General features: G+C 34.8%; 1 long non-coding RNA gene and 2 pseudogenes across 3 annotated transcripts; all 3 read left to right on the top strand.

Moving 5' to 3' along the window:
• Positions 1 to 3502: 3502 nt before the first annotated feature.
• On the top strand, positions 3503 to 5622 carry LOC147382492 (uncharacterized). Its single transcript, XR_015173870.1, has 4 exons — positions 3503 to 3895; positions 3981 to 4182; positions 5268 to 5309; positions 5407 to 5622. It is a non-coding gene; the product is annotated as an uncharacterized LOC147382492 (long non-coding RNA).
• Positions 5623 to 5631: 9 nt separating this feature from the next.
• LOC147382493 (protein EMSY-LIKE 3-like) lies at positions 5632 to 9786 on the top strand (annotated as a pseudogene). Its single transcript, XR_015173238.1, has 8 exons — positions 5632 to 5874; positions 5956 to 6026; positions 6109 to 6172; positions 6826 to 7047; positions 7142 to 7254; positions 7590 to 7680; positions 8299 to 8408; positions 9528 to 9786. The product of XR_015173238.1 is annotated as a protein EMSY-LIKE 3-like (transcript).
• A 6901-nt stretch (positions 9787 to 16687) lies between these two features.
• Positions 16688 to 22364, top strand: LOC147382494 (dihydrolipoyllysine-residue succinyltransferase component of 2-oxoglutarate dehydrogenase complex 1, mitochondrial-like; annotated as a pseudogene). Its single transcript, XR_015173992.1, has 7 exons — positions 16688 to 17114; positions 17204 to 17902; positions 18101 to 18148; positions 20363 to 20413; positions 20556 to 20600; positions 20699 to 20987; positions 21073 to 22364. The product of XR_015173992.1 is annotated as a dihydrolipoyllysine-residue succinyltransferase component of 2-oxoglutarate dehydrogenase complex 1, mitochondrial-like (transcript).
• Positions 22365 to 24711: the final 2347 nt, after the last annotated feature.

Consider the following 24711-nt stretch of genomic DNA (forward strand, 5'->3'; position numbering starts at 1 on the left):
AGAAAAATTCTATCTTCTCAAATTTCTCTGATGTTTTAGTTGAGACAGTTTCGATTTTCTTTTTGATAGAAGACATTGCTCCGGACGAGATTTTAAACCTAAACATTGTATACCAAGTATAGCTAATGGAACCAACCCACATCAGTTCTCGGATGATAAGATTTGATTTATGCTCCAACATAAAAGGAACTACACTGAAACATTAAATTTGTTGAAGACAATATCCTGAAAGCACATAGATGTAGAGGAGATGGCCGAGGGTTTCACTCGCATTGGAAATACCAAGTACTAGGTGACATGACATACTTCTGGTGCGAGTAATTGAAGGAGATTTTCTCCAGAGGTGCTAATGGCAATCCATCGTTAATCACACAGTCATTATAATTCAATACTTTGAAGAGCTTGGGGTCGACGAGACCCTGAGAAAACCTTCCACATTTAACGTGAACGTCGATGACTGGGCACATGGGGCAGCTGTTTCGGACTTCCACGGTGAATTTCGGTGGATTCTTGAACCCAACTTGAGTTTGTCGAAGAGTCGGACCACTGGTACCGCACTTCGCGCTCCAACCTGCAAATGTCATTGCAACAAGTCAAGAAGAAATTAAATCTTGATTTTCTCATTCACAAATGATATTGAGACGAGACATCAGTCTCGGATAATTTTTTTTAAAAGCATGATTAAAATGTCCTTTTGGTGGTATTCTCTTTAGCCTCTCAAGCAAAGATGGGTGTTGAAGGCTTTTTATTTTTTATTTTTTATGAAGAATTTGTTAAATTAAATAAGTCATTTTACTCTTTTTTACACAAAAACATATTTGAGGAGGGGGAGAGAGGATTACAAACCCTGGTGGACAAGAGCACTAGATGCGAACAGAGCCCACAATACAAGCTTGACAGATAGTTGGCTTGGGCTTGGCATGTTTTCAGATTACCAAAAAGATTGAATGTAAGGGATTTAAAAGAAAGCACTTTTACCTTGTTATATAGAGTGAGGGAAGAGGGGCTTGGCCATGTGAAAGTTTGGGTGACTTGAAAAAGAGAGAGAGAGAGAGAGAGAGACAGAGTCACATGCAAGGAAAGGGGTGAGCAAGAAAGAGAGGATGAGTGATATGTAGGAATTAGTGCTTCCTACCAAAGGAACCAAGTCTGAAATTCAAAAAGACTGACAAAGCTCCCTATATGCAGGTGACTTACATAGTCAAAAGTCTACTCTTACAGGTTTCTCTCTTCCCCACCACATGCTTTGCTTACATCTATTCTTACCTCTCTACATCATTTTCATGTCCCTATCGGATTTTAGTAGAGTTTACATAGGGGAATCACTGGTTTCTGTGAATATTATTATTTTTTTAAATCATATATATATTTATGGGACTGGATGGAGGGACAACTGTTTGTTACAATACCAAGATTTCGTCAGTTTTATAACATCCAACAGCATCTAACGGTGTTCTAAAAGTGTTGTAAAAAATAGACGGCGTCTGAACAGTGTTGTAAAAAACATTATACAAATAATTGTCCTACGATGCTGGTAAGGATTAGTAGACTCATGAAAAATGATTTCATATGTCACACACAATGCTGACCATTTATATGTAAGATCCAGCGGTTGGGATAAAAGATTCATCTCGATAATAGATTATTGATGTCTAAGATAAATCTCAACTGTTGGATCTTACATATACATGGTTGAAATTGTGTGTGAACATACAAGATCATTTTCATTAGTCAACGGATCCTGACCCATATATATATATGGGGGCGGTTCATGGGACATATGTAAAAGCAATGGATTTTCAAAATAAGGGTTAGAGATTTTGGATTGAGCTGATTTTTTGCAAGGATGGTCACTATGATGGGAAGATCATCCTCACAAAAAATCAGCTCAATCTGAAACTTCTAAATCCATCAAAAGTTATTTACAAATTATTGACAAAAAAATTCGATGGTCCACATTCTAAATCACTTTTAATAGGGTTAGAAGTTTCAGATTAGACTGATTTTTTTTCTCACAGAAAATCAGCTCAATCCGAAACTTCTAACCCATATTTTGAAAATTTATTAATGTTGCATTGTTTTTACATATGTTTTTTCACATGTCCCTTCATCCATTCCTTATATATATATATATGGGTTAGGATCCGTAGACAACGTTTTGTCCTATATGGCAAAACAGTTTCGGATTGGGTTGATTTTTTGTGAGGATGATCTCTATGTTGAGTAGATCATCCTCATAAAAATCAACTGATTCTAAAACTTCTAATCCTATGAAAAGTGGTTACAAACTAATGGTTAAAATGAACGGTCCACAATTCTTTAACTTTTAAATTGGAGCTAACAAATTTAGAATGGGCTGATTTTTATGTAAGGATAATCTCCTCACCATAGAGATCATTCTCATAAATAGTCAGCCCATTCTGAACCTTTTTGCATATATAAGATAAAACACGTTGTATACAACGTTGTCTAGAATGTTGTCCACGGATCCCAACCCATATATATATATATATATATATATATATAAGTCGGGGTCGAGGGATAACTATTTGTTGGAATACTGGGATGGTATCCATGTTCCAAGATCCAACAACATCAAACAGTTTTTAATCCAATGGAATTTCACTTTATATGTAAACCCTCTAGCATCTTGATGACAAGTTTAGCTGATTGAATCAGATGATCCTAATAGTTGGACCATCTAGGCTTTTATTGAGACAACTGATTGGAGAGGGTGGGCCCATTTACAGGATGCTTCACAATCCACATTAATGTGACATGTTTTAGTGACATTGGTTTTGAAATTTATTTTTATGTCTATGAGAGAGATTTCTTTTGTTGGGCCATCAATGGACAAAAATCCAATCCAATAATAATGGGACCAGATCAGATCTGACCCAATATACATAATGTATAAAAATAAATTATGTATCTACACAAAATATGGATGTAGGTTAGTGTACTTACTTGGTATACTTCTTACATTGTGGAAATTACTAAAAACAAGTACTTTTTTTTTTTTGTCAAAATAATTAAACCAGACAAATTCTTTTCATATATATGAAAACCATCATATATACAATTTCATAATTATTTTCTTTTACGAAAGAGTTATTTGATGTACGGTCATTGTGTGGACAATTCGATGAATTTAACTTTATTATCTGAACAAATAAATAATTACAAAATTAGATATATTGTCATTTTGGTAAATATGAAAAAAAATGTGTGGCCCAATCAGTTTTGCAAACTACTTTTTCACTTTTGTTAAACACCCTTTCTACGTGCCGTATGACATACCTCACATGGCCAAAATTCAAAATTGACAACTCCCTCGACCTTAATGATTAATGGAAATGTTCAAAGGATCAAAATACTCACTACGTGAAAATCTAAAATTTGCATAAAAAAATTTGTTGGGCTTGGCCCGTCGAATTTTAAAATCCAAAATCCGCGGCCCATGAACCACGTTTTAAAACCCAAATTATAATCTCACTCTCTCACTGTTTCTGTGCCTCTCATCGATTGATCGCCTCTCTTACAGTCTCTCTCTCTCTCAGTCTCTATTTCAGTTTTCGATCGATCGCCTCTAACGGTCTCTCGCTTTCTCATAGTGGTTCTCTCGATCGATCGACCTTCTATCTCGTTTTTCTTTTATGGAGTTGTATTTGATCGATGTAATTTACAAAGAAATTAAAAATAGGAAAGACTCTTGCAGATCTAACTTTCGTAGTTACTTTGAATCAAAAAGAGTTTCAAAATTCTTGTTTGATTGTTTTGTTTTCGTTTTGATTCTCTTTAGATCGAAGCTCTGGTTTTAGGAGTCTTGGAGATGGCGGATTCATTATCGGATTATAGGTTTTAGTAAGGATTTGATGTCCAAATGTGTGAAAAGGTATAAATTTGGGAAATTAATTTCTAGATTTTGGCAAACGAAAATTTTCAAGAATTTAATTTGAGATTTGTTGATGTTTCTTTAGGCGACAGGGAGAGTCTTCTTGTGGTTTTGGAAGGATCTGAAATCTCGGTGATTGAGAATAATAGATATAATGGAAGATAGACGGGAGAGTATCGAACTTAAATTCCGTATCTATGATGGTACAGATATCAGTCATGGTAGCTATGCCCCATCAACTACTGTTGCAACACTGAAGGAAAGGCTAGCAACTGAGTGGCCTCAAGGTTTGAATCTGCTTGCTTTTGTTTATTTTTGTACTTTATTCTTCGAGTTATATATTATATGTTTGAATCGATAGGAATTAAGTTCAGCTGATTTTTATTCTTCAAACTAAGTAAAGTTTGGGCCATTTCATCAATATTTGGGGTTGGTGAGGTAACATCTAGAGAAAGCTCAGCGAGGAAACCTTATAGTGAATCTGTTGACGACTTTGAACATATACCTTCTATGATTCAACCAAGAGAGGTAATGGCTTAGCACATGGTGATCGATTTATCTATCAATGAATGGTTTCTGCAGATTCTGACTTGAGTAGGTTTGGGACAATTAATGGTCCCCCATAACTGTTTCATTAGGACTTTTCTATCTTTAAGTTTTAAATTCAAGAGGACTACCAAGTTACTTCCCATACTAAGCCACATCAAGATATTTTTTTTGAGATCTATTTCTAACCCTGATGTGTAGGGGAGTAACTTTAATGGGTGACAAAACAAGAGAAGAATCATTTTTCTTCATACCTTCTAGTATAAAGAAGTTATTATTCAAGTTCAAATTTGTATTTTGAGGAGACCTTAGACTCACAAATTGTAGGTGTTGAAGTAGTTGTGAATGTTATTGTGTAAGTGTTGAAGTAGTGAATTCTTTGGAAGTTGATTTTTGTCTTTCCTTATTTCTGTTTCTTTCCTACTTCCTTAGGATTTAGGGAATGACATTAGGCAAATGCATTGGCATTAGACAATAAAATTAGGAATCAGCATTAACATTAGTTGCCCGACCAGCCTAGCTCCCAAGCCTGAGCTTGGCCATCAACATGAGTCAGACCTAGCCCATCCCAATAACTAAACGGGACAAGTAACACTACCAAAAACCAGCCCATGATGAGCTGGACTGGGCCAAAACCCAGCCCATTGACTGTGTTAGAATTCTGTTCATACAAAACAGCCCCTAGGAAGGCTTTTTTGAATTTCTTAGTGGACATTTATGCAATGGGGCCCACCTTATGTTATGTATGTGGGTCCCACATACTTTATTAGTTAAATTTATTATGTATGTAGGTCCCAAGTGAATTTCACATTTTTTGTTATGCAAGAACCAAGATTTCAGATGATGAGCTAAGGGATCATATACGTGGGTGAGATATCTTACTCAAGGTTTTATCTTCATGTGGTTCACCTAAAGTTTTCTCCTTGACAGTGAATCATTGTTATCGGATATCTTAATATTTGTAGGATCTTTGATGGGAAACTACGGACTTCGTTAAAATATAACAGCAGCCTTTGTAGACTATAACCTGGAATGTCTTGCTCTATTTCATGCATAGAGATATGCTGGGGCTGATCATTTCCTGGCTTCTAGTATAGCACTCACTAGACATTTGTTTGGGGGATTGATACTTATATTTTCAAATTGTGGTACGTCCACTTGTGACTGATTTTACAAATTTATGGTAGATTTCTCCTGAAGACATTCGATGGGAAGGTGTTGATCCATGAATCTCTCATCGAGGGGGCCGTGGTGGACAAGGTCGCGGGATTAAGAAGTCTGTTAGCCGTGGAGATGCTGCTCCGGGTACAGGAAGAGGAAGGGGGGCAACAAAGGGTCAGTCCAAGAAAGAATTCCCATCATCACAGAATGGCATTGGGAAGAAGGTTTCGGATGATATCGAATTACTTCACACGGATACTCTAATCAAGGAGGTATATTTGAGCAACTTGAGCCCATTTATGAATTGCAAACATTTTGAGTGGTTTGCTTATTTTCTTTTTGTTGATTTTGAGCAAGTAGAGAGAGTCTTTGGTGCAAGTCATCCTATCCTCTTGAGATTGAGAAGGCAAAGAAAGCACTGAAAGTAAGAACCACAATACATTTTACAATATTATGAATCTTGCATACTTTATTTTCAAAGCAAACTTGATTGATTGTAATGGCAGGAGCATGAACAAGCGATGATTGATACGATTGCAAGGCTTGCAGATGTGTCTGATGGTGAAAGCGGTAATAAATATATATAAGACCCTTCTGCTTTATGTTGTCCTTTGCATCTTCTGTTATCTCCAAGGTTAAAATCCATATTGTCTTTTTATGAATTGTGTTATATCAATTAATCTCGAGACCAAAGAAAAGGAAAAAAAGGAAAGAAAATATATGTCTTTGTACTTGATATTGCTTCAAGTTAAATCAGACATCTGGAAACAGATTCGTCAGTTTTCTTTCTCAAATCGTCCAACATTCTGTCTTAGTACAGTCTTTACTAAAGAAATTGTTTAACTGTTGACGCTGGAGTTATAAAGCCTAATACATGCTGTTATGTATATTATTTGAAGTGCGAAGTCTATTGTCTAATTGCTGGAAATCACTTCGTGTGTCAGACACATCTAATTTATGTAGAGTTATTGTAGTTTTCAAGTATGTAAAAGATGTGGACTAAGATAATATGAAAAGAAGTCATGCCTTGACAGATTGTATTGCCCAATAGAGATAAATGGTGAAATAAGATTCATTTTTCCAAACCTAATTAGCTGCATGGGGAAGCAGGTTTCATTAAATTTTTGTATATCCTTCATGTACTAATTATAACATGGAAGACATCACTATTTTAATTTTTCTAGCTATCTTAATGATTGTGTGGTCTATTTGCCTTGGTGCAGACGACAATGAGCATCAATTCTCGCATGGGCAATCCATGGGCCAAGAACAAGGGTGGAGAAATCGGCCTTATGGTGGGAACCAGCACGCAGTAGAGTTTGAAGAGATGGGTGGAGGAAGGGGAGAAGGCTCAGATGGTGATCAAATAGCTGGAGAGGGTAGACATGCATCCGATGACCAACAATATGGTGATGACATCTGATTTTGTGGTTTCCACCTGAAAGGTATATACATCCTTACCTAGTCACTTTGTGTTTAAGAGAGGGATTTCTTTGGGTAAATATCTAACAATGTTTCTTCTCATGAAATGTATTGTAGAAATGGCTGAACTAACAAAGAAGAGCTGGTAGAGATTAAAAATGATACAGTGAGCGAAGTTGATGCAGCAATATTCTCCTCTGGTTCCGTAAAGGAACAAACCCAAAGGGAAGGTATGCAAGTTGGCTATTAAAATAGTACAAAATCTGTGTTTATCCTTTAATTCCTTCTGTTTTAATACCCATTTGGTTGGACCGTTCTGAATATATGCATCTCTTCATACACACCACCCATACACCCATCCATCCAAGTTGCCTAGAACAAATCTTGAACGTGGAACCTATTTTGGTAATGGGTTCCATTTCTCTACATGTCCATCACATGTACTGTGTGTTTTGGTTGATAGATCTTAGGTTTGGGTTCTGAGAGTATCTTACATTTACTCAATTAAAAAAAAATCCAAATATCTATCATTAAATCTCTTTCTCAATCAAAATATTTTGTACAGGAACTCTGCTTCAGAATTGATAAAGCAAAAATTGGTTTTTGATGGAAGTGAAGCAGGGAAGTTGCTTGCACTTCGGCAAAGTTTTGCAGAGGTATACTGCTGCTGAATTGGATATATCTGTTAAAAGTTATTCTGTTACTTCATAGCTGTTATCCACACTTGTTCTCCAACAATTTAAGATTTTTACAAAACAATTTAAGATTTCCACACAATGTGCATAATACTTGGACTATTTATTTACTTATTAGGGAATTGGTAAACAGTTACACATCCAAGTGTAACAAATGAAGTGCAGATTAAAAATCTTCATTGAGGCCTTTGAGTTTTTAAGGATCACTTAATTACAAAAAATCAGCCTATTGGAATGTTCGAACCCTATGAAAAAAGGATTCAAAGTTGATGGTTAAATGAACGACCCATATTGTTCTACTTGAAAACCACTTTTGATAGGTTAAACGTTTTTGGGTTGGAGTTTTTTTTGGTGTGGTCAATCTGGCCCCAGCAAATCTGTGTAAAAACCATGTAAATATATCTTGTATATTGACATAATTTAGCCTAAGATGTCCAATTATGCTCCATAAAGTGGGAATCTTTATATACAAGATTGTGGGTGTAGTCTGCTAAGTAAAATATGATTCCTAGTTATAAATTTATGGTGCAGTCCCAAGAACAGATCTAATCATCTAATTTCTTGTTCTCCAATGACTAGGTGTATTTGGAGTTAAATTGTAGAGAGCATGCTTTAGCATATTGAGCTAGCTGGATTTCACCTTGATACTTTCCGTGCGATAAAGCCTCGAGTTGCCCATGCACCTTCAGGTAGTAAGAATTAAATCTAATTCGTTACTAGTACTGTTTCATTATGAGTTTCTCTATCTAATATAATTTTGTTCTTTTTGCTAAATCTGTCTCTGTTCCTGACAACTTATTATTTGATGAATCAACACATTGTTATTGTTAGACTTCCTTGGTTGTTTTACACCAACTTCATTTAGTTTTCTATAAAACTTAGATTCATGTGAATTACTGCAAATTGGCTTTTACATTGATGATTCCAAACTACATGAAGATTCTGTTAGGTTAATAAGCGTGAGACAAGAGTAAAATATGGTTGCTAATAAGTTTGGAGTGATTCAAATAGAAATAATTCCATAGAAGCACTTATACTGAAATCTGAGATGGGAGATTCTTTTTGGTCTCAACTCTCAATAAACAAACAGGAGGACTTCCAAACGTGCCATGGAAAATGTTGTCACCAAGAAAACAGCCCAAAACAGAGGGAAAAAAAAGGAGACATAAATGAGTGAGTACTGAGTACTCACTATTCAGTGATTTGTATGATACTACCATCAAAACAAGAAAAAGATAAGGACTGAGAATATCACATCAGCTTTTACCGAACCCATAAAGCAGACTTCATTGAATTCTTGATTACAAGAAAGAAAGTAACAATGGAAGTTACAGTCCCAACCATATCTAGTGGAGGGGACCTTATGGTTCTAGTTAGGACTCTTTATAATTCACCAAATCAAAATAGAAAACCACACGCCAAGATGTAGGGAAGCCTAGTAGTAGGGAAAGGCAAACCTTTCTCTTGCTTGTATAAACTGTTTGCAGTTGTTTATGAGGAGCTACAGCTATTGTTGTTGAAAATAGGACCGACTGTGCAGACAACAGTCTTTGTTGTAGTTGTTGTTGTTGTTGTTGTTGAGGTATAAAGAGATTATGAGTTAAGGACCAAAGCAAACACTCAAAACAGTTGCAGAAGACAAAAATAGGGACACTCCTATTTAAGGCATATTTTTGAACGTTAGTCTACTAATTTGGCATTGAAGGCTTTGTTCTTATACAGTCTAGTCTTCAGATTCCCCTTTGAATGGTTTTTACTTATCGATGGATGCAATATAAGGAAAATGATTAATGAAATGCTGCATGCAGGAGGATGTGCTGGAAAGGGCGAAAAAGGCCAAGGAAAAAATGGCACGTGAAGCACAAAGGTTCATTCCCCAATCTACAATGATAACAACACCGACCTCCACCAAAGATGTTGCCGATCCAATAATTTCAATATCATTTGGTCTTATTTAGTTTAATTATTGTCAGTTATTTGTAGCTTCGACAGAATTTTCGATCTTAACAAAGAGGTTTACATGTATATTAATTTTGGGTTATTTAATTTAATTTGGAGTTTGTTTTATGATTTTTCTTTTGTTTTTTCTTTTTCTGATTTTTCTGATTTTTATATTATTTCATTCATTGTGATTGGTGAATTAGAGGACCGTGCTATTGTTTGTTAAACCTCCAAATTTGACGGTCATACTCTATGGAATTTTTTTTTTTTTTAAAGTCCATTCTCCAATAATTTGATAGTCCAGGACCGTCAAAAAAAAAAAATTCTACAAGAGAATATTTGACGGGCATATTTGACAGGAGGGTCCATCAAATTTCTCAAAATTTGACGGGCTAAGACCGTCAAATATGAGCCTTTTTCACATAGTGACTTTCGTCTTGTATTTCTTGTCAAAACTCTTCGGCTTTAATCTCTTCAACCTCTAGGGTTAAAATACTCGCCTTGTCTTCCTTCGATGAAAAAAGAGGAAAAAAAAATAAAATTCCATGGACAATTTTCTTGTTGATTCCTTAATTAGGTAGCCAATAGAACACCATAACGTAGACATGATTTTGGTCTAATCTCCCCCAAATGGTGTGGACTGAATATTGGTGTATATTTTCTTTCTATTCCTTGTTTCTAAATTAGGTAGTTAGTTAGAAAAATTAGAAGAAAATGGAGGTTTATTTGGCAAGGGATTGAAGATGATGGTATTTTGTTTTCTTTTATTTAAAATAAAAAAAATAAAAAATAAAAAAGGGTGGGGTGGGGGTGGGGGTGGGGCCGGGGCAATTGATTTATGAGTCGTGCTAGAGTGACCTCAAGCTTGTAGCTCATATCTCACGTCTTGACATGAAAGTGAATATAAATCATAGATGCTTTTTCAACCGTATCTAGATGGAAAGCATCTATGGTTCCCATACACTTTCAGGGTAATTAAATCTGCGTTGTGAGGTACAATCTTGAGGTCACTTCAGCATTATTCTTAATTTATCGGTATAAGAAGATATCTCCAATAGAAGGGGAACACAGATGTGTATTATCCCAAAACTTACTCCATTAATTTTATTTTTTTTTCTGCAAAAACAAATGAGATTAGTAGTCAGTAATTAATAGGTGAAAGCAGCTTTTAAGCACACTAAGACTGTACCCTATATTTACAGTTTTGTTAACATGTGCCCTAAGGCCACATGTTAACATGTATTTAATACATCTTGGAAATAAGCAATTGAGGGTGATATTTACAGGAAACAAATCTTTTTGAGGCCATTTTAGGTAATAATTATTTTTTGATATTTAACACATCTTACACTACGTGAAAACTAGAAAATTCGACATAAAAAATTGACGGGCCAAAGCCCACGAATTTTAGAAATTGAATTTTTATGGTCTAAGACTGTCGAAATTCTTGATGTTCCCAGATTTGACGGCTTAGAGCTATTGAATTTCTCTCATCCTTCATTAATTTAACAATTTTGATCCGTCAATAAAAAAAATTATGATTATAAAAAGTTCGACGCCAATTCGACCTCTTGGTCCGTCGAATTTTATGAAATTTGACGGCCCAAGACCTTTAAATTTGGACATTTTTCACATTGTGTTATGTATGAAACATTAGTAGAATTGGATTTTAGGTCAATTCAATCCATTGATAGTCCATATTTAAACTGGTAAATGTAATCAATGCTTAAAATCTCATTTTTGAGCTAATAATTTGGTAAAAACAAATAAAATTTGAAAAGAGTTGTGATGGAGTGACCTCAAGATTGCCCTAATTTCATGCAATCTAATGTGGAGGTGTACACAAATCCATAAATGCTTTTCATTTGTATCTCGATAAAAAGCATCCATGGTTCGTACACATCTCCAAAACAACAAAGTGAGAAATGAGATCAATCTTTGAGGTTACTTGAGCGTTATTCAAATGAAAATGGCCTAAAAAAATATTCTTAATTATTTCAAGACATTTCAAAACATTAAAATTTACAACAATGTTTCTTCCTTTAGAAATCATTATTTGATCAAAATCAGAAGTTGCCATAAAATCTTGAATCATAATTTTAGAAGTTTGTATTGGCTCATTGACTTTTACTTATAACACACCAATCATTTACAAAGTGTATGGCTGTCCATAATTTTGATTGGTATGTTATTAGTAAACATTGGTGTTCCAAATAGAAGCTCTCTAATTTTAAAATGTGACAGGACAATTGTCAAGCATCATAGTACATAGTGAGAATAGCCATCTCATTAGTGGGTTTTGAATCACGTGATAAGTCCCACTTGTAGACTGCCAGTCTCACGAGGTTTCGTTCAATCTCTTGCTATTCTCGACCACACCCCATAAAAAGATTTCCAAACCACCATGTGATGTGTTTCTTCTCTTTCATACTCAAACAATAGCCAAATTTTAACTGTTGCTTAGGAATACCTGTTCCTTGTGTTTATCACGCCTAGTGGGGCCATGTTTGACTTCCCACCAATGAGAAAACTCCACATGGATTTTTTTTTTCTTTTTTCTTTTCGTCCACCCATGATTCAATTATTTTGATCGAAATATATCACTTTCAATAGTCACATGCATGATATATATATATATATATATATCAATGTCTTTTTTATCAATAATCGGCACAAATTCACTGTTCATCTAAATTTATGTCGAAATGACCGGTGGATTGCAACCTAAATAATAATAAAAAATGAAGAAAATGTCAATATTTCAATAAAATTCTTTTGAAATTATTAATTTTTGTTTTTTAAACTAAAAAAAAAAAAGATAAAAAAAGAAAAGAAAGAACATGGAGAAATTTAGTAAAGGACCTTAGATCTATTATTTCTGGTACAAAAGTGTAAATAATTTGCAAATGAAAATGATTTGCAGTGTACCAAGCCGGGCCCAATAGTCGTTCTACTTGCACCCATCGTTCCTCTCTTTGCACCCACTAAAAGTGTTTATTTGAAAGAAAGATGACAAACCGAAAAGCCCTTTTATAGTACTCCATACACCTATAATCTCCAATATCTATTCTCAGCAAAAGGAAAGCCCTAACCATCTCAACAAAATTGGGATTTGAGGAGCTAAAGAACTCGTCCATTTCGTTGAGATTTTTGCTGCGATTTTTCAAAACTATCTTTATCTTCTTCTTAAACATTGACCATAAGTCATATCTTTATGCATTATTTGAAGGTGTCATACGGATGAGTTGAAGGATTTTTTATTTTATTTTAAATCACATATTCATTAGTTGAAGGAACTTTTTTTTTTGTATGTGTACATATGGATCAATTGAATAGTTATTTTATTTTTTATTTACGTTTGGATAATGTAAAGGAATTGTATTTAGTTTGTGTTAAGAGGTCAGTTGTATATTTTCTTCGGTAGGCTTCTATTGAACCTCACTAGCCTAATTCAATACATATTAGTCAACCGAACAGAACGTTATAATTTTCTATGAATATATTATTTATAAGCTTGTTTTGAATTGTAGGTTTATTAGGAATTTAGGAAGCTTACTTGTTAAACGTGGTGGATATCCAAACCTAGAGTCATATCACGTTGGGTCGATCATCAGAGATCGAAAAGTCTAAACACTCGTCACGTCGACGCTAATAAAGTAGTCACGATGATTCTACGCTTTAAACACTAAGGTATTCGATAGAAATCTAGAAAAGTTGCAGAACTTACATAGGAGAGGGAATAAAGAGAATTTCTAAATTTTTTTTATATGTCTCACATACATGACTTTTGTTGGATTAATGTGGAATTTATCTTGATGTTTGAATGAAAGTAGAAGTAAAAGTTAAAGCAAAAATAAAAGTAAAAGTAAAAGTAAAAGTAAAAGTAAAAAAGTGAAAATAAGAGTTAAGTAATTTATTTGTAGGTTGTGGTGTAAAGTTTTAGTCCCACATCGAATAGAAACAACTAAAGAGTGTAACTCTCATAGAAAAACTCTCCTATAGTGTAGTAAGTGTGAGAAAGATAGAAGTTAAGCCCCCGCATACGTGAGGGCCCATGGGTTCTAAAAGGGATTTGGACCCATTGGTCCAAAAAATCTTAGTACATGTGTGCACGTGCAATGCACCCGCATGGGTGTAGGGTGCAAATCTTCGAATTTAAACCTCACGTGGGTGCATATAAAAGACTCTTTTTTGCTAAAAATTTGTTGGACCAAATTGAACTCCATGAGTTACAATTCACTGTGCCTTAATGGTATTTATAATTTATTTTGTTACTTTATTTCACATCACTTTTGTATTTATTTTCTCTAATCTTACATCACAGAAATAACAACTTTACTCTAATATATAAGGAAAAATAGATAATGAGATTGCAGTATCCTAATCAAATAGGGACCCACATGGATGCCCAATAACTGACAAGTTCCTATCAAAAATGTCAATTGTAACTCGGTAAAAACCTACTGAACCCGAACAAACAAATTCGCTACTAACCCAAGAACAAAAAATTGAATATTTATGTCAAGAGATTAGTTATAGACTTGTTCTGGTTGGTAGGTGTCTATAAAATGTCATTTGTGCTTTTGTAGACAAATATCGAATCTGTAAAAACAACAACACTTAAAGATCATTATCCATTATCCATAAATGTATTATATACCATTGGTCAATAGTGTTTGAAAGGCTCACATGCCTAAACTTTCAAAACAACATAAATAAGACACGTCGACCTTATGAACATAAATAACACAAAGTTTATTCATAAAATGGAATAGATCCGATGATGAAGCATTAACATCCTCTATCCTTTTTTCCCTTAATCTCATGATCTTATTTTGTTGCGTATGATTCCCGATTACTTCAGCTGGGGGTTCAACAAGATTACTCGGCGTTTTCATTGTATGCTAGATACATCTTAATAAATTTCATTTCTACAAGATAATAAGATATAATATCTTAGAAATAATTAACATAACATCTCACAATTGCCTACATAAAAATGTCTACATCGTAAACATATTTTATAAAACACTTAACTGCATTAATGCAAATTCACTTACAAAAATATATCTATTGGACTTGCTCCTACACTTCAATTGTTGTAATAATTGAAAAAGGAAAGTTAAGTTACTTTCAAAATCTTGGGCGAAATCTTCTCTCATTGGAATCCTCGATAGATTTGGATCAATCCTCATTGAAGATGTGATATGATCTTCATAAATAAAAAAAGATTAATATAATTATTAATCTAAGATGGAAAAGATGTCTCAGATTTGGTTGAAGAAGACAACCAAATTAGAGAAATGAATGGTAGTGATTGAAGAAGATAATCGAATTACATTCGATAGCTTGTATATTGTTTATTTATGGGTGCATAAAATACAGGGTGGGTGCAAAAGGACATACAAAATATTAGGTAGGTGCAAGAAAGGAAACAATGGGGGCAAACAGAATGACTTTTTTGGGGTGGTGTATTAACTAAGCGGGTATACTGAGTACAAATGGGGGTGCAAATAAAGCAACCCTCACCAAGATAATCAAAATTCCTCGACCGATATCATTAAAATGCTCAAAATTTCAATTGTTTTTTTATAAAAGTCCCTTGAAAGAGGCCTTCTTACTAATATTTATGGATTAATAAAATTTCAAACTATGTCATTAATGGAGCTCCAGATATAGTCGTCTATAATCATCTTAGATTCAAAAGAGACAAATGTAGAGGTATTTTTTGTGATCACCTTGAGATTCTCGTTCTCCCAATTGGGCGATTTGTTTTTCCTCGAACCCTTCCCTATTCCATTTTCAAAAAAACCTCCAATACTTAAGTCAGTTCCAAAAAATTTGATAGAGTTTCAGTGAAAAAGAATTGCATACCTTAGATGTTAGGGGGTAAGGAGTCCTATTCTATTTATAGAGAGGGCAATTTCTATTTTGCACATTTTCCTTCCTTATTTCCTTCTATTTTGGGACAAAAATCATGTGAGATTATTTTGCTAGAGTTCCTTCTAATTCAGTCGCTAAATCCCAAAATCCCAGGGATTAGATCCTTTTTTATTCACGAAACTATGTTCCCTGACCTTCATCCAAACCCATTCTCTCGGTGAACTACCCGAGTGACTGCACACATGCGATCAAAAGAATGCCTTCCAATAAACTTTGTTATTCCTCAATGATACGTGTCATTACCTCATAGGTTGGAGAATTTATCCCTCCACAATGCCCCTCTCAAACAATCAAGAGTATCTTGGCCTTTCGAGAACTTGTACTACCTTACCCTTGAGCTAGAAATTCTTAACCTTGAGTCTTCAAAACAATACGAGTTAAGTTGGTTACAAGTTCCTAATGTGTGCATTAAATAGCTATTCCACGCGTCATTCCCTAATTGGTCAACAAATTTGAGTCGTCGCCTCATTATGAGAATGTACTAATGTCAGCGTTCGTCCCGTCGAACAGTGGTGTCTTTTCACATGGCATTCTTCTATTGGCTCGGCATGGAGCGTATGACATCCGGTCTCCTCGTTTTTGGGGTGCAATGATAATAGAGATAACTCATTATGAGCTATTTCCCCATGCAATCCCAACCATCTGATCGATTTTCGTATTTCGAGGTTCTTTCCTCAATAAAAAACTTCTCATCTTTCTTCATTTTTCTTCTTTCTCATTTACTATCGAACCTCTACTACAATTTCTCTTTTATTACTTTTTTGAAGTCTTTGTGAGTTATGGCTTATCTCTGTTCAACCTTTCCAGTCAAAAGCTCTCTTTACCTATATTTTCTTTTCTTTTTTCCTCTGTCTCAGGTATTCTTCTTTTTTCCTTTGCTTTTCATTTTCTCCTTTGGTCTATTTCTAGTCTCTATTTTTGCTTTTTTTTTTACTCTTTACTATGTTAGCCCCCTTTTCCCTTTTTTGTTGTTTCAAAACCCTAACAAATATGGGTAAAAATTTTTAAACCCTTGCGAAGCCTCAATGGAGGATTTCCAAGCCACATTCTTTATTTCAGAGTTTGTGGCCCCGGAATGGTGTGAAGCCCCTGTTCTTGAGGAGATTTGGGAGAAGAACACCACCGTCATATTTTAGGGTCAGTTTAGGATTGGCCTTAGAATACCCTTTCCCCACTTACCCGAGAGATTCTCAATTTTTACCATAAAGCCCTTGGGAAAATGAGGGGAAACGTTTTTTGTCTAATCTTCGTGTTCGAGTTGATTAACTCTCGACTCATTGAGAACACAAAAACTCGGTTTGGTGAACATCTGAGCGTAATACAAACTAGTTAATACCCCCAAGAGGCCTGGGTCTACTATTTACTGAAAATGCAAGGTTAGGAGATATTGTTCTAGCTCCCTGAGACTGACAAGGAGTGGTTCCTCTACCTTGTTAAACTCTCGGGCTCTTGGGAATATGCCAAAGGGTAGTCTACTCCTGCCTTAAAAGATTATTATTTCAGTTGGATAGGTAAGGTCACTCCTCATGACTTTAGTTCGAGTTTCCTTTTTTTTAGAATTTTTTGACCTGAACAAACTATTTTGTCTCGATCTTTGCAGATATCAAAGATAAGAACCCACTTGAGGTTCCCGTCCACGAATCCTTTCTCAAAGAAAAGGAATTCAAAAAAAGATTGAATTTTTCTCCCACACTCCCCATCATCACCTCTTGCAATCTTAGAGAAGGCTCTAACTGACCCTATCGGACTACTATCCTTTTATCCACCCATTCTTCTTCTATCAACCTCGGGTCTTTTTTGGATATCGAGATCGATAATGAGATGTCTTCCCAGCTTATCACTCAGAAACTTTCTATCCAGAAGAGCCCTATTCGTTTTCCAAAATTTGCTACCACCCCTCTCACCATTCTACCTCCAACTGGCCCTTTGGTCATCCCTACCCCTCCCAAACTATCTCGCACTCAAGGAGCAGTGACCTGGCCGACTAGGTTATTCCAACTAGCTCTAAATAGTAGAGCATGAGGCAGAAGAAAAACTCTGCCTTAAGGGATCAAGATGTCACTATAATCCCTTTTGATGTGGACCACGAAGCCTAGAAACCTCCCGTTAGGGAGCTTCCTATGAAAGTGAGGGTCCTCTCAGTGAGATCCCTTGGGAGGTTTCAGTTCTGTCTAACCCCAAGGTAGTCCAAGGACTCATAAAAGGGAGCCTTATTTTCTCAAAGTAGAAGGAGGTCTCCGACCTATTGTAATAGGGCCCTATGTCCTTTATTGATGAATTTTATGGCAACTTGGCCCAGGTAATTTCTTCTCCTGTCCTTTCTCTTTCTTTCATAACCCTCATTAGTTTGAAGAATTAGTTGAGAAAAATCTCAATCTTTTTCTGTGAGCCCTCCAAAGATGATCTCTTCAGGTCATCCTTTCTTCATCAATTTTTCTTCTTTTCTCTTTCTTTGATCTTTGAAGAAATTCTAATTCCTAATTTGTTTTTAATGAAGGAAGAGGAGATTGATCGAAGCCTGGAACGAAACAAGCATGAGCTACAGGTTTGTGCCTCTAAGAAGTATACATATTTCAAATCTAGGGCATTTTTTTAATATTCCAACTGATTCTAGGTTTATTTTTGTTGTTATTTTCTTATGATTACTAGTTTTGATCCATCTCCTAAAAAAAAAATATGAAAAAGGCAAGACCTATGTTTCGGTTTATATTAGAAGTACGTGAATCTGTGGCCATCTTGGAGAGTTCGTTATAGATTCCAACCACCTGGATTAATTAAACAATGCATGCCTTTGATTGGCCTCAAAGAAATGGTCATACAATATCTGTACGTATATTTGCACTTTATTTTATTTTAATTTCTTAGAGGGGAAGATCATAGTATGATACTTAGAAAGGTCAAAAGAATCTTCAATATATCTATTATTGTTCTAATGAAAAAGTTACATGGAAATAGACTAATGTGTGGTCGAGTTTTATGTATTGTACTGCCTCTAGGATTAAGAGTCGAGGTAACTCATGAAAGATGATTACTCATCGCCCTACTAAAGATGAAGAATGAATTTAATTGGGTTCTTCTAGTGTCACCTATTAAGTTCAACTTTCTCCCTGAAAATCTCTCTCCAATGGGCACTGCAAAGTATTTTCTTCATATTGATTTGACTTCATTTGCACTAGTTAAATACCTACATGCCAGATAGTTGTTAGATTCCAATCCCTCAATAATCATGAACTGAGAGTTAACTAAGCGTAATATTCCAAAGCACAACATTCACACAGATCTTTACGTGGTTTGGGGGGGGGGGGCTACACCAAATTGAGTTTGATTTTTTTTTTGGACGACATCCTCACAGAAAACCATTCCTTAATTAGCCCATTCCAAAGAATCCAACCATATGAAAAGTAGTCTCAAATAACATTTAAAGGGGCGGTTTGAACTTTATAACTTGTAAACTAGTTTTGTAGGATAAAATTTTCAAATTTAGCTGAGTTTTATTGTTGATGATTTCCATGATGAAGATATATAAATATAAATTCCGAAGACAAATTACTTTGGGTTCATCACACATACATATATGTGTTGGAAATTTCTTTGTTGGTCCCGCACCTCAAATGTGAGGATATGGTTGTCATGGTTCGAATTGGGTGATCTTTTTCATCACCAAAACCAAAAATTAACTAGTAAATTATAGAGAGAGATGGGGTAGTGTAGGCTTGAATTAGCTCTACTAGTGTGTCTGATGGGCTTAGCTTTGATGCAAGTCCTTACTAGAGAGTTCCTATGTGTGTCTTGTTTTGGGTTCTGATATGGGATAAGATGGTTGATTTCGTTTGTCCTTTTTATGTTCTCGTTAATTATGATTTTGTTCGTCTATGTCGCTAGTACTGATTAGTTTAAAAAGGGCGTCTGCTCTTGTGTCAACTGTTCATTGGACACATGAAATAATTTTTCCAAATATAGGACCCAATTAATATTTTCCTCTAGACTCACTTGTTGGATATCAGGTTTGGCAAGTTTTTATTTTTTTTGAATTTCTTTTTTGCCCATTTCAGATCTATATTTTTACGATTAGAACTTAAAAAACTGGGTCCGATTTTGAAAATTTTGAATTTTTTATAATGCAAAAACTAGTACCATCATTTTACAAGGAGTGTTTCTAAAATACCCATAATTTCAAGGAACACTTTTTGTGAGGATAGCAATTCATTTTCTGTAACTTATAACACTTTCAAATTGTTGCTTTTGAAACTTAAATTCATCTCAACTCAACCAAAAAGGGAAAAAAAAACGGGGGGAGAGGGGGTTGTGGGGTGTGGATTCTTCATTTTTTTAGCTTCATGCCTTTTGCTCAGAATTTGTATGGGGAATATGCAGGGAAGTTGTTGCATCCCTTCAAAAAGACTATCCCGTCCTAATGTGGAGTAGGTTTTCAGACAATGGTACGATGTTTCACATGTTACCCTTGGCATTTTTTTCTTCTTTTGATATATTCGAGTAAGTTTTTTGGTTGGAATCAGTGTAATCTAAAATGCTTTATTTCCTAGATGCAAGTGACATGGTTGATGTGGTTGTCCCTTACATGGGGGAATCTATTATTGATGGCACTCTAGCAAAGTTCTTGAAAAATATGTTTTCCTTGTAACCATCTTGCAATGCTTACGCTCATTATAATTGTTAGTTTATGTATGTCATCGAGTTTATGTGCATAAATATACATAAAATCTTGTTTTGTAAGTCATTCCTGTGATATTGGTAACAGAAGCTGGTGACAGTGTATGAATTAATGAGCCAATTGCTCAAGTTGAAACTCGTAAGTTATCTACAATTAACACAACATTTGTTTTTAAATGTTGTAAAAATATGAAACATTTGTTTTTAAATGTTGTAAAATGATGTCCACTGTCACTATGGAATAAATATAAATATAATTCTTAACTTGTATTAACTGTCAGGTAACCATCGATGTTGCTAGTCCTGAAGCTGGAGTTATCCAGAAGGTATAATATCTTTTAATCCTACATTCCCTTGCTTTCCCTTGTCAAATAGGTGTGCTTCTGAATTGAACGGCTTTATGTTTTTTATTGATAATTGATAGTTTGTAGCCAAGGAAGGTGATACTATGGAACCAGGAACCAAAAACCAAGATTGCTATCATTTCGAAATCTGTTGATGGTGTAGCACATGTTGCTCCATCAGAGGAAAAATCACCTAAAGATGCTCCTCAGCCATCCCCTCTTGCAGAAAAGGAAGCGGTGGAAAAGCAAAAGCCTAAAGTAGAAGCTGCTGTTGTCAAGGAGAAGCCCAAAGCATCTACTCCTCCTCCTTCTCCTACTAGAGCATCAGTTGTAGAACCTGTGCTTCCTCCAAAGGAAAGGGAAAGACGAGTTAGACACATGGTTTGGTTTCCCTTAATTCTTTAAACTTCCACTATTAATGATAGGTTGGTTCATAGAATTATCATGATTACAGGTTCCTATGACGAGGCTTAGAAAACGAGTTGCAACACATTTGAAAGATTCTCAGAACACATTTGCGTTGCTGACCACATTTAATGAAGTTGATATGTAAGTTTAGTTCCATAAGTTCCATATTCACTTGGAGTGTGGACTGACCATCTTTGGTTTTCACAACTCGTCATGGCTTTGAAATTTTCTATTTAGTCTTTCCACCTCTCTTCGAATTTTATATTCATTGGTTACATAAAAGGAACCATCATCATCTGCATATTGTGATGCCAGAGCTATGCTTTGGGCTATTAAAGTACTATTATCTGATACCATTGACTTAGGTTCAATTGTTGCCATATCTGAGATACCGATCTCATTAAGATAGGCTTGCCGATCTAAAATGTAATCTGTATCACATTCTTCTTTCTTCCATATATTTTGAGTAATTGTAAAATTTTACTGACTTGAAACTATAATGCATTCTATTTTGCAGGACTAACTTGATGAAGCTCCGTTCCTGATTACAAAGATGCATTTTTGGAAAAACATGGAGTGAAGTTGGGACTCATGTCAGGATTTGTGAAAGTATGGATGGACTTTGTACTAGTTAGGGAAATCTTATTAGCAGAGCAGTCAATGGATTGGGTAAACCATATGATTTGATCAGATGACATTATTGAGGAATTGGGTCGAATTGGCCCTAATTTGTGATTGTGATCCAACATGCCATTTCTTGGTTTCAAATTGATCGCAATCCAAAATGACAAATTTTTACACTTTTAGTTTTCTATGCATTGAATTTAACAGGTTTAGATAAGATTCACTCAATGTTTGGCCTACAACTGAATTGGGTTTGGTTAAACCTTAGCCGACCTTAACCCAATCCATTGACAGTCTTATCTAGGTGTACTGTCAATGGATTTTTTTTACATTTTCCCTACAATTTAGATCTCATAAGCTTTTTTTTTAATAAATTTTTTCCCAATGCATCTTTTAATATTGTATTAAAGAAACCCCACTTTTTTACAAACAAATTTATCTTTGTAAATTACAAGCTGTTTATAATTTCGAAATTCACAACCGTATGTGGCAACCACATGGAAGTTGGAAACCACCTTCATTAAGAATATGTCCCCAATTTTCTACTTGTACTCATCCTCATTCCCAAGCACCAGTAAGGATGAGAATTTGAGTATTTGACGCATCCAACCTATTTTTGGCATATAAATGTTTTACTTTTATCTTTTGGACCCCATCTCATTTATCCTATCAATGCTTTCTATTTTTTTTTTTTGTTCATGTACATGATATTCTTTAATTTTCAGGCCGCTGTTAGTGGGCTCCAGAATCATCCAATTATCAACGCTGTCATTGATGGTGATGACATCATATACAAAATTTATATTGATATCAGTATTGTTGTTGGTACTCAAAAGGTTTGTTAAATGTCCTATTGATTCCGATTTTCTAAACTACCTTTTTTTCTTTCTAGTATTCTCTGTTCACATATCAGAATAATCAGGTTTTGGATGTATGAATACCAACGTCATAGTCATTTAGACATTTAAAAAGTTACCATAAAACTCTTGCAGTATTGATCAGTAAGTGATGCTAGAATAAGGTAGATATGATTTTGAAGCGGATAAAATAAACTTGTGGAGACACACATGAGCTTCTAAAGAAGCATGATTGGCAAGCGCTTCTAGAGAAAGATCAGGTAAGAGATCTCTCTTGAGCAGCCACCATTTGATACAAAGACAACAAAACTATAATATTTCACACAATGAATTTAAAGGCCCAAATTTGATGTTTTCATTAGATATGAGTATCCCAAAAATATATAATTAAATTAAGGTCTACGAATAAATTAATAAAAGTCTTGAGGATTTTTAGGAAACTAGTACTTGTCTTCAGGAAATCTTTGTTTTTCTTATCATCTTAATCAGTTTGTTGAAGGTTTTAACTACAATGTTAAATTACTTGGCAGCTCCAAATAGAATGGAGAGCGGGTTGCGTATTTGAAGGTTGGGAAGAAGGGAGGATATATTTCGCTCCTACTTACAAATACCTTGCTAACTCCAACCATTATGTCGTCCAAAACTCCAAATCTAAAGAAAAGCAACGCACTCCTGCCTGGTAAAGTTCCTTCTCTTTTCCAATAATTTCCAATTTATTAATTACCTCATATAATGCCTAGTGTAATTATAATATGCTGACCATGGAGTATAATATCCTCCTTATGCATTGTACATGTTAGCACGATAGTCCCACATTGCCTGTGGGAGCCCAATCCATGGGTCCGTAGAGAGAATGAGTTTTTCACGTAAGATAATATGGAGTCATGGAGATATATATCACTTTTGTATTTCTCACTCGCTTATATCTTTGCTTATCTGTTGTACGAAGTCTCCTAGTTTTGTTGTTTATGCACACGTGTTGATTATGAAAATTGATGATTATTCAGTTTAATTCTTTGGATCACATATTCATCCTTGCACTAGGTAGTAGCTCTGTCGGACCATACACATTGCTGCCCTTGACACTTCTTGATTGTGTTTGTTTTTTTATGATGTCGAGTTACTTTTTCCCACCTGTGAAAAGAGTATGTTGCCTACTCTATTTACAACTTTTGGTGCTTGGTTTGAATTGGCTTAGACATGTTGGTTTGACCATCTTACCCATAAATGAACACTTAAAATAGTTTAATTTCTACTTTTTGATGACTCTCACACTCCCAACATAGATCCATTGTAGCACTTTGGCTACTCCCAACATAGAACCATGTTCTAGCACTTTCGGTAACTAAGTTTTAAACTAACTACTATTGGCATTTTTTTTTTTTTTTAATATTTTCTAATTATTGAGCAATGAACATTGGCTACATATCAAAATAATTGGTTCATATGCTGGTGGGTTATGGTTACTTATAGTCGTTCTTCATTAGTGGAGGACTGCTCGATTACAACTAATCAAGTTAGCCTGAAATTGATTTTCTATCGACTTGTTTTTCGATTTTCCATGAATATTCATAAATGTACAGTTCTTGAAGATCTTGATAGTATTTTGCCTTCATATAATATTTCTTATTTTTTAATATTTGTGAATAAAGTCTAGCTATGTTCTTCAATTACTTTGGGTTGATATCTCAATGTACCACACCTTTTTCATGCAGGTACGAGAGCGTTATTAGGATTTCTTTGAGAATAGTGACAATGTAGGGGAAATCCAAACCTTGAGGAAAATAAAAGGACACGATACAACGGAGAGAACCAACAAAGATCAAAGACATCACGATCATTTGTTTCTGATTGTATTTTATTTTTAAGCAATTATGTGACGTAATTTCATTTGTAAGTGTCCAATTGCTTCAATTAGAACTTGTTTAGTAATGAAATTTCAATATATAATATGAATTTTGATTTGTTTAGTTTAATTCGGAGCTTGTTTTATGATTTTTTTTTTTTTTATTTTTTATTTTTCTGATTTTGTTATTACTATTTCATTTATTGTGATTGGTGAATTAAAGGGTCGTCCTATTGTTGGTTGAACCTTCATATTTGACGGTCATACTCTATAAATTTTTTTTTTTAATTTTTTTGAAGCTCATCCTCCAATAATTTTATAGTTTAAGGCTGTCAAAAAAAAAAAAAATTCTACAAGA

Source organism: Akebia trifoliata, chromosome 16 (assembly GCF_017979445.1).
Source record: "Akebia trifoliata isolate Shusen 1 chromosome 16, ASM1797944v1, whole genome shotgun sequence".
Taxonomy (NCBI): Eukaryota; Viridiplantae; Streptophyta; class Magnoliopsida; order Ranunculales; family Lardizabalaceae; genus Akebia; species Akebia trifoliata.